Source organism: Lissotriton vulgaris, chromosome 8 (assembly GCF_964263255.1).
Source record: "Lissotriton vulgaris chromosome 8, aLisVul1.2, whole genome shotgun sequence".
NCBI lineage: Eukaryota > Metazoa > Chordata > Amphibia > Caudata > Salamandridae > Lissotriton > Lissotriton vulgaris.
The window spans coordinates 1,491,786,425-1,491,799,278 of NC_141696.1; positions in this window are offsets into that span (position 1 = coordinate 1,491,786,425).

A 12,854-nucleotide genomic window follows, 5' to 3' on the forward strand; every position below is an offset into this window, starting at 1 on the left:
ATACCTCTACTCAACTGGAGTACTTTCTACTGGGTAGTCAGTAAGTGCTACCTCGTTGGGTAAATGTATGGTGCTTTTCCTACACTACAGCTGCGTAAAGGCCCAGAAGAGAAGTCTTCAGTGATCACCTGTGTCTGTGACTTTGCCACTGCGCTGATAGGCGCCGAGGTACCTCGAGTGAGCTGTCCATCACAGTGGGGGAAAGGGCGGGATAGGTTGCATAGCCTAGTGTGTGTGGGGAGGGGCCAAACTGGCGAGGCTTCTGTGCGTGTTCACTTGCCTCTTGTTTATGAAGGGTCAGAGACCGATTAGCGCAGCAAATGAGGAGAAAGCAGTCGGTGGTACCTCTTTGGGTGAATGTATTGTGCTTTTCCAGCACTGCAGCTGCGTAAAGGCCCAGAAGAGTTGTCTCGAGTGACCACGTGTGTCTGTAACTTTGCCACCGCGCCGTTTGGCGCCAAGGTCCCTCGAGTGAGCTGTCCATCACAGTGGGGGAAAGGGCGGGAAGAGGTTGCATAGCCTAGTGTGTGGGGCGGGGCCAAACGGGCCGGGCTTCTGTACGAGTTCACATGCCTCTTGTTTATAAAGGGTCAGAGACCATCAGAGCATCAGATGAGGAGAAATCAGCCTCCTGGTCACTGGAAGTACAGGAGGATTGCGCTCGAGAAACTCGTGGATGCCTAGACCTCCATCACGGATTACAGCTAATTGTAGACTGTAGCCTCGACCTTGCTCACTAGGTTCTTGGGCTGATTATAATGCGTTACTGAAGTTTAGCTTCATCCGGGGCACGTGCTGTTTCTTTTGTATCTGTAAGTGCTTCCTGTTGAGGTTTAATTTTTGAAACAGGAGCATCGTGCCAAATAGAATCCTGCCTGCATATTTATCCACGAAGATGCCACCATGTTGTGCCATACCTCTACTCAACTGGAGTACTTTCTACTGGGTAGTCAGTAAGTGCTACCTCGTTGGGTAAATGTATGGTGCTTTTCCTACACTACAGCTGCGTAAAGGCCCAGAAGAGAAGTCTTCAGTGATCACCTGTGTCTGTGACTTTGCCACTGCGCTGATAGGCGCCGAGGTACCTCGAGTGAGCTGTCCATCACAGTGGGGGAAAGGGCGGGATAGGTTGCATAGCCTAGTCTGTGTGGGGAGGGGTTAAACTGGCGAGGCTTCTGTGCGAGTTCACATGCCTCTTGTTTATGAAGGGTCAGAGACCGATCAGCTCAGTAAATGATAAGAAAGCAGTCGGTGGTACCTCTTTGGGTGAATGTATTGTGCTTTTCCAGCACTGCAGCTGCGTAAAGGCCCAGAAGAGAAGTCTTCAGTGATCACCTGTGTCTGTGACTTTGCCACTGCGCTGATAGGCGCCGAGGTACCTCGAGTGAGCTGTCCATCACAGTGGGGGAAAGGGCGGGATAGGTTGCATAGCCTAGTCTGTGTGGGGAGGGGTTAAACTGGCGAGGCTTCTGTGCGAGTTCACATGCCTCTTGTTTATGAAGGGTCAGAGACCGATCAGCTCAGTAAATGATAAGAAAGCAGTCGGTGGTACCTCTTTGGGTAAATGTATTGCGCTTTTCCAGCACTGCAGCTGCGTGAAGGCCCAGAAGAGTTGTATTCAGTGATCACCTGTGTCTGTGACTTTGCCACTGCGCCGATATGCGCCGAGGTACCTCGAGGGAGCTGTCCATCAAAGTGGGGTAAAGGGCTGGATAGGTTGCATAGCCTAGTGTGTGTGGGGAGGGGCCAAACTGGCGAGGCTTCTGTGCGTGTTCACTTGCCTCTTGTTTATGAAGGGTCAGAGACTGATCAGCTCAGTAAATGATAAGAAAGCAGTCGGTGGTACCTCTTTGGGTAAATGTATTGTGCTTTTCCAGCACTGCAGCTGTGTGAAGGCCCAGAAGAGTTGTCTCGAGTGACCACGTGTGTCTGTAACTTTGCCACCGCGCCGTTTGGCGCCAAGGTCCCTCGAGTGAGCTGTCCATCACAGTGGGGGAAAGGGCGGGAAGAGGTTGCATAGCCTAGTGTGTGGGGCGGGGCCAAACGGGTGGGGCTTTTGTACGAGTTCACATGCCTCTTGTTTATAAAGGGTCAGAGACCATCAGAGCATCAGATGAGGAGAAATCAGCCTCCTGGTCACTGGAAGTACAGGAGGATTGCGCTCGAGAAACTCGTGGATGCCTAGACCTCCATCACGGATTACAGCTAATTTTAGACTGTAGCCTCGACCTTGCTCACTAGGTTCTTGGGCTGATTATAATGCGTTACTGAAGTTTAGCTTCAACCGGGGCACGTGCTGTTTCTTTTGTATATGTAAGTGCTTCCTGTTGAGGTTTAATTTTTGAAACAGGAGCATCGTGCCAAAATGAATCCTGCCTGCATATTTATCCACGAAGATGCCACCATGTTGTGCCATACCTCTACTCAACTGGAGTACTTTCTACTGGGTAGTCAGTAAGTGCTACCTCGTTGGGTAAATGTATGGTGCTTTTCCTACACTACAGCTGCGTAAAGGCCCAGAAGAGAAGTCTTCAGTGATCACCTGTGTCTGTGACTTTGCCACTGCGCTGATAGGCGCCGAGGTACCTCGAGTGAGCTGTCCATCACAGTGGGGGAAAGGGCGGGATAGGTTGCATAGCCTAGTCTGTGTGGGGAGGGGTTAAACTGGCGAGGCTTCTGTGCGAGTTCACATGCCTCTTGTTTATGAAGGGTCAGAGACCGATCAGCTCAGTAAATAATAAGAAAGCAGTCGGTGGTACCTCTTTGGGTGAATATATTGTGCTTTTCCAGCACTGCAGCTGCGTGAAGGCCCAGAAGAGTTGTATTCAGGGATCACCTGTGTCTGTAACGTTGCCACTGCGCCGATAGGCGCCGAGGTACCTCGAGTGAGCAGTCCATCACAGTGGTGGAAAGGGCGGATAGGTTGCATAGCCTAGTGTGTGTGGGGAGGGGCTAAACTGGCGAGGCTTCTGTGCGTGTTCACTTGCCTCTTGTTTATGAAGGGTCAGAGACCGATTAGCGCAGCAAATGAGGAGAAAGCAGTCGGTGGTACCTCTTTGGGCGAATGTATTGTGCTTTTCCAGCACTGCAGCTGCGTAAAGGCCCAGAAGAGTTGTCTCGAGTGACCACGTGTGTCTGTAACTTTGCCACCGCGCCGTTTGGCGCCAAGGTCCCTCGAGTGAGCTGTCCATCACAGTGGGGGAAAGGGCGGGAAGAGGTTGCATAGCCTAGTGTGTGGGGCGGGGCCAAACGGGCCGGGCTTCTGTACGAGTTCACATGCCTCTTGTTTATAAAGGGTCAGAGACCATCAGAGCATCAGATGAGGAGAAATCAGCCTCCTGGTCACTGGAAGTACAGGAGGATTGCGCTCGAGAAACTCGTGGATGCCTAGACCTCCATCACGGATTACAGCTAATTGTAGACTGTAGCCTCGACCTTGCTCACTAGGTTCTTGGGCTGATTATAATGCGTTACTGAAGTTTAGCTTCAACCGGGGCACGTGCTGTTTCTTTTGTATATGTAAGTGCTTCCTGTTGAGGTTTAATTTTTGAAACAGGAGCATCGTGCCAAAATGAATCCTGCCTGCATATTTATCCACGAAGATGCCACCATGTTGTGCCATACCTCTACTCAACTGGAGTACTTTCTACTGGGTAGTCAGTAAGTGCTACCTCGTTGGGTAAATGTATGGTGCTTTTCCTACACTACAGCTGCGTAAAGGCCCAGAAGAGAAGTCTTCAGTGATCACCTGTGTCTGTGACTTTGCCACTGCGCTGATAGGCGCCGAGGTACCTCGAGTGAGCTGTCCATCACAGTGGGGGAAAGGGCGGGATAGGTTGCATAGCCTAGTGTGTGTGGGGAGGGGCCAAACTGGCGAGGCTTCTGTGCGTGTTCACTTGCCTCTTGTTTATGAAGGGTCAGAGACCGATTAGCGCAGCAAATGAGGAGAAAGCAGTCGGTGGTACCTCTTTGGGTGAATGTATTGTGCTTTTCCAGCACTGCAGCTGCGTAAAGGCCCAGAAGAGTTGTCTCGAGTGACCACGTGTGTCTGTAACTTTGCCACCGCGCCGTTTGGCGCCAAGGTCCCTCGAGTGAGCTGTCCATCACAGTGGGGGAAAGGGCGGGAAGAGGTTGCATAGCCTAGTGTGTGGGGCGGGGCCAAACGGGCCGGGCTTCTGTACGAGTTCACATGCCTCTTGTTTATAAAGGGTCAGAGACCATCAGAGCATCAGATGAGGAGAAATCAGCCTCCTGGTCACTGGAAGTACAGGAGGATTGCGCTCGAGAAACTCGTGGATGCCTAGACCTCCATCACGGATTACAGCTAATTTTAGACTGTAGCCTCGACCTTGCTCACTAGGTTCTTGGGCTGATTATAATGCGTTACTGAAGTTTAGCTTCAACCGGGGCACGTGCTGTTTCTTTTGTATCTGTAAGTGCTTCCTGTTGAGGTTTAATTTTTGAAACAGGAGCATCGTGCCAAATAGAATCCTGCCTGCATATTTATCCACGAAGATGCCACCATGTTGTGCCATACCTCTACTCAACTGGAGTACTTTCTACTGGGTAGTCAGTAAGTGCTACCTCGTTGGGTAAATGTATGGTGCTTTTCCTACACTACAGCTGCGTAAAGGCCCAGAAGAGAAGTCTTCAGTGATCACCTGTGTCTGTGACTTTGCCACTGCGCTGATAGGCGCCGAGGTACCTCGAGTGAGCAGTCCATCACAGTGGTGGAAAGGGCGGATAGGTTGCATAGCCTAGTGTGTGTGGGGAGGGGCTAAACTGGCGAGGCTTCTGTGCGTGTTCACTTGCCTCTTGTTTATGAAGGGTCAGAGACCGATTAGCGCAGCAAATGAGGAGAAAGCAGTCGGTGGTACCTCTTTGGGCGAATGTATTGTGCTTTTCCAGCACTGCAGCTGCGTAAAGGCCCAGAAGAGTTGTCTCGAGTGACCACGTGTGTCTGTAACTTTGCCACCGCGCCGTTTGGCGCCAAGGTCCCTCGAGTGAGCTGTCCATCACAGTGGGGGAAAGGGCGGGAAGAGGTTGCATAGCCTAGTGTGTGGGGCGGGGCCAAACGGGCCGGGCTTCTGTACGAGTTCACATGCCTCTTGTTTATAAAGGGTCAGAGACCATCAGAGCATCAGATGAGGAGAAATCAGCCTCCTGGTCACTGGAAGTACAGGAGGATTGCGCTCGAGAAACTCGTGGATGCCTAGACCTCCATCACGGATTACAGCTAATTGTAGACTGTAGCCTCGACCTTGCTCACTAGGTTCTTGGGCTGATTATAATGCGTTACTGAAGTTTAGCTTCAACCGGGGCACGTGCTGTTTCTTTTGTATATGTAAGTGCTTCCTGTTGAGGTTTAATTTTTGAAACAGGAGCATCGTGCCAAAATGAATCCTGCCTGCATATTTATCCACGAAGATGCCACCATGTTGTGCCATACCTCTACTCAACTGGAGTACTTTCTACTGGGTAGTCAGTAAGTGCTACCTCGTTGGGTAAATGTATGGTGCTTTTCCTACACTACAGCTGCGTAAAGGCCCAGAAGAGAAGTCTTCAGTGATCACCTGTGTCTGTGACTTTGCCACTGCGCTGATAGGCGCCGAGGTACCTCGAGTGAGCTGTCCATCACAGTGGGGGAAAGGGCGGGATAGGTTGCATAGCCTAGTGTGTGTGGGGAGGGGCCAAACTGGCGAGGCTTCTGTGCGTGTTCACTTGCCTCTTGTTTATGAAGGGTCAGAGACCGATTAGCGCAGCAAATGAGGAGAAAGCAGTCGGTGGTACCTCTTTGGGTGAATGTATTGTGCTTTTCCAGCACTGCAGCTGCGTAAAGGCCCAGAAGAGTTGTCTCGAGTGACCACGTGTGTCTGTAACTTTGCCACCGCGCCGTTTGGCGCCAAGGTCCCTCGAGTGAGCTGTCCATCACAGTGGGGGAAAGGGCGGGAAGAGGTTGCATAGCCTAGTGTGTGGGGCGGGGCCAAACGGGCCGGGCTTCTGTACGAGTTCACATGCCTCTTGTTTATAAAGGGTCAGAGACCATCAGAGCATCAGATGAGGAGAAATCAGCCTCCTGGTCACTGGAAGTACAGGAGGATTGCGCTCGAGAAACTCGTGGATGCCTAGACCTCCATCACGGATTACAGCTAATTGTAGACTGTAGCCTCGACCTTGCTCACTAGGTTCTTGGGCTGATTATAATGCGTTACTGAAGTTTAGCTTCATCCGGGGCACGTGCTGTTTCTTTTGTATCTGTAAGTGCTTCCTGTTGAGGTTTAATTTTTGAAACAGGAGCATCGTGCCAAATAGAATCCTGCCTGCATATTTATCCACGAAGATGCCACCATGTTGTGCCATACCTCTACTCAACTGGAGTACTTTCTACTGGGTAGTCAGTAAGTGCTACCTCGTTGGGTAAATGTATGGTGCTTTTCCTACACTACAGCTGCGTAAAGGCCCAGAAGAGAAGTCTTCAGTGATCACCTGTGTCTGTGACTTTGCCACTGCGCTGATAGGCGCCGAGGTACCTCGAGTGAGCTGTCCATCACAGTGGGGGAAAGGGCGGGATAGGTTGCATAGCCTAGTCTGTGTGGGGAGGGGTTAAACTGGCGAGGCTTCTGTGCGAGTTCACATGCCTCTTGTTTATGAAGGGTCAGAGACCGATCAGCTCAGTAAATGATAAGAAAGCAGTCGGTGGTACCTCTTTGGGTGAATGTATTGTGCTTTTCCAGCACTGCAGCTGCGTAAAGGCCCAGAAGAGAAGTCTTCAGTGATCACCTGTGTCTGTGACTTTGCCACTGCGCTGATAGGCGCCGAGGTACCTCGAGTGAGCTGTCCATCACAGTGGGGGAAAGGGCGGGATAGGTTGCATAGCCTAGTCTGTGTGGGGAGGGGTTAAACTGGCGAGGCTTCTGTGCGAGTTCACATGCCTCTTGTTTATGAAGGGTCAGAGACCGATCAGCTCAGTAAATGATAAGAAAGCAGTCGGTGGTACCTCTTTGGGTAAATGTATTGCGCTTTTCCAGCACTGCAGCTGCGTGAAGGCCCAGAAGAGTTGTATTCAGTGATCACCTGTGTCTGTGACTTTGCCACTGCGCCGATATGCGCCGAGGTACCTCGAGGGAGCTGTCCATCACAGTGGGGTAAAGGGCTGGATAGGTTGCATAGCCTAGTGTGTGTGGGGAGGGGCCAAACTGGCGAGGCTTCTGTGCGTGTTCACTTGCCTCTTGTTTATGAAGGGTCAGAGACTGATCAGCTCAGTAAATGATAAGAAAGCAGTCGGTGGTACCTCTTTGGGTAAATGTATTGTGCTTTTCCAGCACTGCAGCTGTGTGAAGGCCCAGAAGAGTTGTCTCGAGTGACCACGTGTGTCTGTAACTTTGCCACCGCGCCGTTTGGCGCCAAGGTCCCTCGAGTGAGCTGTCCATCACAGTGGGGGAAAGGGCGGGAAGAGGTTGCATAGCCTAGTGTGTGGGGCGGGGCCAAACGGGCGGGGCTTCTGTACGAGTTCACATGCCTCTTGTTTATAAAGGGTCAGAGACCATCAGAGCATCAGATGAGGAGAAATCAGCCTCCTGGTCACTGGAAGTACAGGAGGATTGCGCTCGAGAAACTCGTGGATGCCTAGACCTCCATCACGGATTACAGCTAATTTTAGACTGTAGCCTCGACCTTGCTCACTAGGTTCTTGGGCTGATTATAATGCGTTACTGAAGTTTAGCTTCAACCGGGGCACGTGCTGTTTCTTTTGTATATGTAAGTGCTTCCTGTTGAGGTTTAATTTTTGAAACAGGAGCATCGTGCCAAAATGAATCCTGCCTGCATATTTATCCACGAAGATGCCACCATGTTGTGCCATACCTCTACTCAACTGGAGTACTTTCTACTGGGTAGTCAGTAAGTGCTACCTCGTTGGGTAAATGTATGGTGCTTTTCCTACACTACAGCTGCGTAAAGGCCCAGAAGAGAAGTCTTCAGTGATCACCTGTGTCTGTGACTTTGCCACTGCGCTGATAGGCGCCGAGGTACCTCGAGTGAGCTGTCCATCACAGTGGGGGAAAGGGCGGGATAGGTTGCATAGCCTAGTCTGTGTGGGGAGGGGTTAAACTGGCGAGGCTTCTGTGCGAGTTCACATGCCTCTTGTTTATGAAGGGTCAGAGACCGATCAGCTCAGTAAATGATAAGAAAGCAGTCGGTGGTACCTCTTTGGGTGAATATATTGTGCTTTTCCAGCACTGCAGCTGCGTGAAGGCCCAGAAGAGTTGTATTCAGGGATCACCTGTGTCTGTAACGTTGCCACTGCGCCGATAGGCGCCGAGGTACCTCGAGTGAGCAGTCCATCACAGTGGTGGAAAGGGCGGATAGGTTGCATAGCCTAGTGTGTGTGGGGAGGGGCTAAACTGGCGAGGCTTCTGTGCGTGTTCACTTGCCTCTTGTTTATGAAGGGTCAGAGACCGATTAGCGCAGCAAATGAGGAGAAAGCAGTCGGTGGTACCTCTTTGGGTGAATGTATTGTGCTTTTCCAGCACTGCAGCTGCGTAAAGGCCCAGAAGAGTTGTCTCGAGTGACCACGTGTGTCTGTAACTTTGCCACCGCGCCGTTTGGCGCCAAGGTCCCTCGAGTGAGCTGTCCATCACAGTGGGGGAAAGGGCGGGAAGAGGTTGCATAGCCTAGTGTGTGGGGCGGGGCCAAACGGGCGGGGCTTCTGTACGAGTTCACATGCCTCTTGTTTATAAAGGGTCAGAGACCATCAGAGCATCAGATGAGGAGAAATCAGCCTCCTGGTCACTGGAAGTACAGGAGGATTGCGCTCGAGAAACTCGTGGATGCCTAGACCTCCATCACGGATTACAGCTAATTGTAGACTGTAGCCTCGACCTTGCTCACTAGGTTCTTGGGCTGATTATAATGCGTTACTGAAGTTTAGCTTCATCCGGGGCACGTGCTGTTTCTTTTGTATCTGTAAGTGCTTCCTGTTGAGGTTTAATTTTTGAAACAGGAGCATCGTGCCAAAATGAATCCTGCCTGCATATTTATCCAAGAAGATGCCACCATGTTGTGCCATACCTCTACTCAACTGGAGTACTTTCTACTGGGTAGTCAGTAAGTGCTACCTCGTTGGGTAAATGTATGGTGCTTTTCCTACACTACAGCTGCGTAAAGGCCCAGAAGAGAAGTCTTCAGTGATCACCTGTGTCTGTGACTTTGCCACTGCGCTGATAGGCGCCGAGGTACCTCGAGTGAGCTGTCCATCACAGTGGGGGAAAGGGCGGGATAGGTTGCATAGCCTAGTCTGTGTGGGGAGGGGTTAAACTGACGAGGCTTCTGTGCGAGTTCACATGCCTCTTGTTTATGAAGGGTCAGAGACCGATCAGCTCAGTAAATGATAAGAAAGCAGTCGGTGGTACCTCTTTGGGTGAATGTATTGTGCTTTTCCAGCACTGCAGCTGCGTAAAGGCCCAGAAGAGAAGTCTTCAGTGATCACCTGTGTCTGTGACTTTGCCACTGCGCTGATAGGCGCCGAGGTACCTCGAGTGAGCTGTCCATCACAGTGGGGGAAAGGGCGGGATAGGTTGCATAGCCTAGTCTGTGTGGGGAGGGGTTAAACTGGCGAGGCTTCTGTGCGAGTTCACATGCCTCTTGTTTATGAAGGGTCAGAGACCGATCAGCTCAGTAAATGATAAGAAAGCAGTCGGTGGTACCTCTTTGGGTAAATGTATTGCGCTTTTCCAGCACTGCAGCTGCGTGAAGGCCCAGAAGAGTTGTATTCAGTGATCACCTGTGTCTGTGACTTTGCCACTGCGCCGATATGTGCCGAGGTACCTCGAGGGAGCTGTCCATCAAAGTGGGGTAAAGGGCTGGATAGGTTGCATAGCCTAGTGTGTGTGGGGAGGGGCCAAACTGGCGAGGCTTCTGTGCGTGTTCACTTGCCTCTTGTTTATGAAGGGTCAGAGACTGATCAGCTCAGTAAATGATAAGAAAGCAGTCGGTGGTACCTCTTTGGGTAAATGTATTGTGCTTTTCCAGCACTGCAGCTGTGTGAAGGCCCAGAAGAGTTGTCTCGAGTGACCACGTGTGTCTGTAACTTTGCCACCGCGCCGTTTGGCGCCAAGGTCCCTCGAGTGAGCTGTCCATCACAGTGGGGGAAAGGGCGGGAAGAGGTTGCATAGCCTAGTGTGTGGGGCGGGGCCAAACGGGCCGGGCTTCTGTACGAGTTCACATGCCTCTTGTTTATAAAGGGTCAGAGACCATCAGAGCATCAGATGAGGAGAAATCAGCCTCCTGGTCACTGGAAGTACAGGAGGATTGCGCTCGAGAAACTCGTGGATGCCTAGACCCCCATCACGGATTACAGCTAATTGTAGACTGTAGCCTCGACCTTGCTCACTAGGTTCTTGGGCTGATTATAATGCGTTACTGAAGTTTAGCTTCATCCGGGGCACGTGCTGTTTCTTTTGTATCTGTAAGTGCTTCCTGTTGAGGTTTAATTTTTGAAACAGGAGCATCGTGCCAAATAGAATCCTGCCTGCATATTTATCCACGAAGATGCCACCATGTTGTGCCATACCTCTACTCAACTGGAGTACTTTCTACTGGGTAGTCAGTAAGTGCTACCTCGTTGGGTAAATGTATGGTGCTTTTCCTACACTACAGCTGCGTAAAGGCCCAGAAGAGAAGTCTTCAGTGATCACCTGTGTCTGTGACTTTGCCACTGCGCTGATAGGCGCCGAGGTACCTCGAGTGAGCTGTCCATCACCGTGGGGGAAAGGGCGGGATAGGTTGCATAGCCTAGTCTGTGTGGGGAGGGGTTAAACTGGCGAGGCTTCTGTGCGAGTTCACATGCCTCTTGTTTATGAAGGGTCAGAGACCGATCAGCTCAGTAAATGATAAGAAAGCAGTCGGTGGTACCTCTTTGGGTGAATATATTGTGCTTTTCCAGCACTGCAGCTGCGTAAAGGCCCAGAAGAGAAGTCTTCAGTGATCACCTGTGTCTGTGACTTTGCCACTGCGCTGATAGGCGCCGAGGTACCTCGAGTGAGCTGTCCATCACAGTGGGGGAAAGGGCGGGATAGGTTGCATAGCCTAGACAGTGACTTTGCCACTGCGCCGATAGGCGCCGAGGTAGTTCGAGTGAGCTGTCCATCACAGTGGGGTAAAGGGCTGGATAGGTTGCATAGCCTAGTGTGTGTGGGGAGGGGCCAAACTGGCGAGGCTTCTGTGCGTGTTCACTTGCCTCTTGTTTATGAAGGGTCAGAGACTGATCAGCTCAGTAAATGATAAGAAAGCAGTCGGTGGTACCTCTTTGGGTAAATGTATTGTGCTTTTCCAGCACTGCAGCTGTGTGAAGGCCCAGAAGAGTTGTCTCGAGTGACCACGTGTGTCTGTAACTTTGCCACCGCGCCGTTTGGCGCCAAGGTCCCTCGAGTGAGCTGTCCATCACAGTGGGGGAAAGGGCGGGAAGAGGTTGCATAGCCTAGTGTGTGGGGCGGGGCCAAACGGGCGGGGCTTCTGTACGAGTTCACATGCCTCTTGTTTATAAAGGGTCAGAGACCATCAGAGCATCAGATGAGGAGAAATCAGCCTCCTGGTCACTGGAAGTACAGGAGGATTGCGCTCGAGAAACTCGTGGATGCCTAGACCTCCATCACGGATTACAGCTAATTTTAGACTGTAGCCTCGACCTTGCTCACTAGGTTCTTGGGCTGATTATAATGCGTTACTGAAGTTTAGCTTCAACCGGGGCACGTGCTGTTTCTTTTGTATATGTAAGTGCTTCCTGTTGAGGTTTAATTTTTGAAACAGGAGCATCGTGCCAAAATGAATCCTGCCTGCATATTTATCCACGAAGATGCCACCATGTTGTGCCATACCTCTACTCAACTGGAGTACTTTCTACTGGGTAGTCAGTAAGTGCTACCTCGTTGGGTAAATGTATGGTGCTTTTCCTACACTACAGCTGCGTAAAGGCCCAGAAGAGAAGTCTTCAGTGATCACCTGTGTCTGTGACTTTGCCACTGCGCTGATAGGCGCCGAGGTACCTCGAGTGAGCTGTCCATCACAGTGGGGGAAAGGGCGGGATAGGTTGCATAGCCTAGTGTGTGTGGGGAGGGGCCAAACTGGCGAGGCTTCTGTGCGTGTTCACTTGCCTCTTGTTTATGAAGGGTCAGAGACCGATTAGCGCAGCAAATGAGGAGAAAGCAGTCGGTGGTACCTCTTTGGGTGAATGTATTGTGCTTTTCCAGCACTGCAGCTGCGTAAAGGCCCAGAAGAGTTGTCTCGAGTGACCACGTGTGTCTGTAACTTTGCCACCGCGCCGTTTGGCGCCAAGGTCCCTCGAGTGAGCTGTCCATCACAGTGGGGGAAAGGGCGGGAAGAGGTTGCATAGCCTAGTGTGTGGGGCGGGGCCAAACGGGCCGGGCTTCTGTACGAGTTCACATGCCTCTTGTTTATAAAGGGTCAGAGACCATCAGAGCATCAGATGAGGAGAAATCAGCCTCCTGGTCACTGGAAGTACAGGAGGATTGCGCTCGAGAAACTCGTGGATGCCTAGACCTCCATCACGGATTACAGCTAATTTTAGACTGTAGCCTCGACCTTGCTCACTAAGTTCTTGGGCTGATTATAATGCGTTACTGAAGTTTAGCTTCAACCGGGGCACGTGCTGTTTCTTTTGTATATGTAAGTGCTTCCTGTTGAGGTTTAATTTTTGAAACAGGAGCATCGTGCCAAAATGAATCCTGCCTGCATATTTATCCACGAAGATGCCACCATGTTGTGCCATACCTCTACTCAACTGGAGTACTTTCTACTGGGTAGTCAGTAAGTGCTACCTCGTTGGGTAAATGTATGGT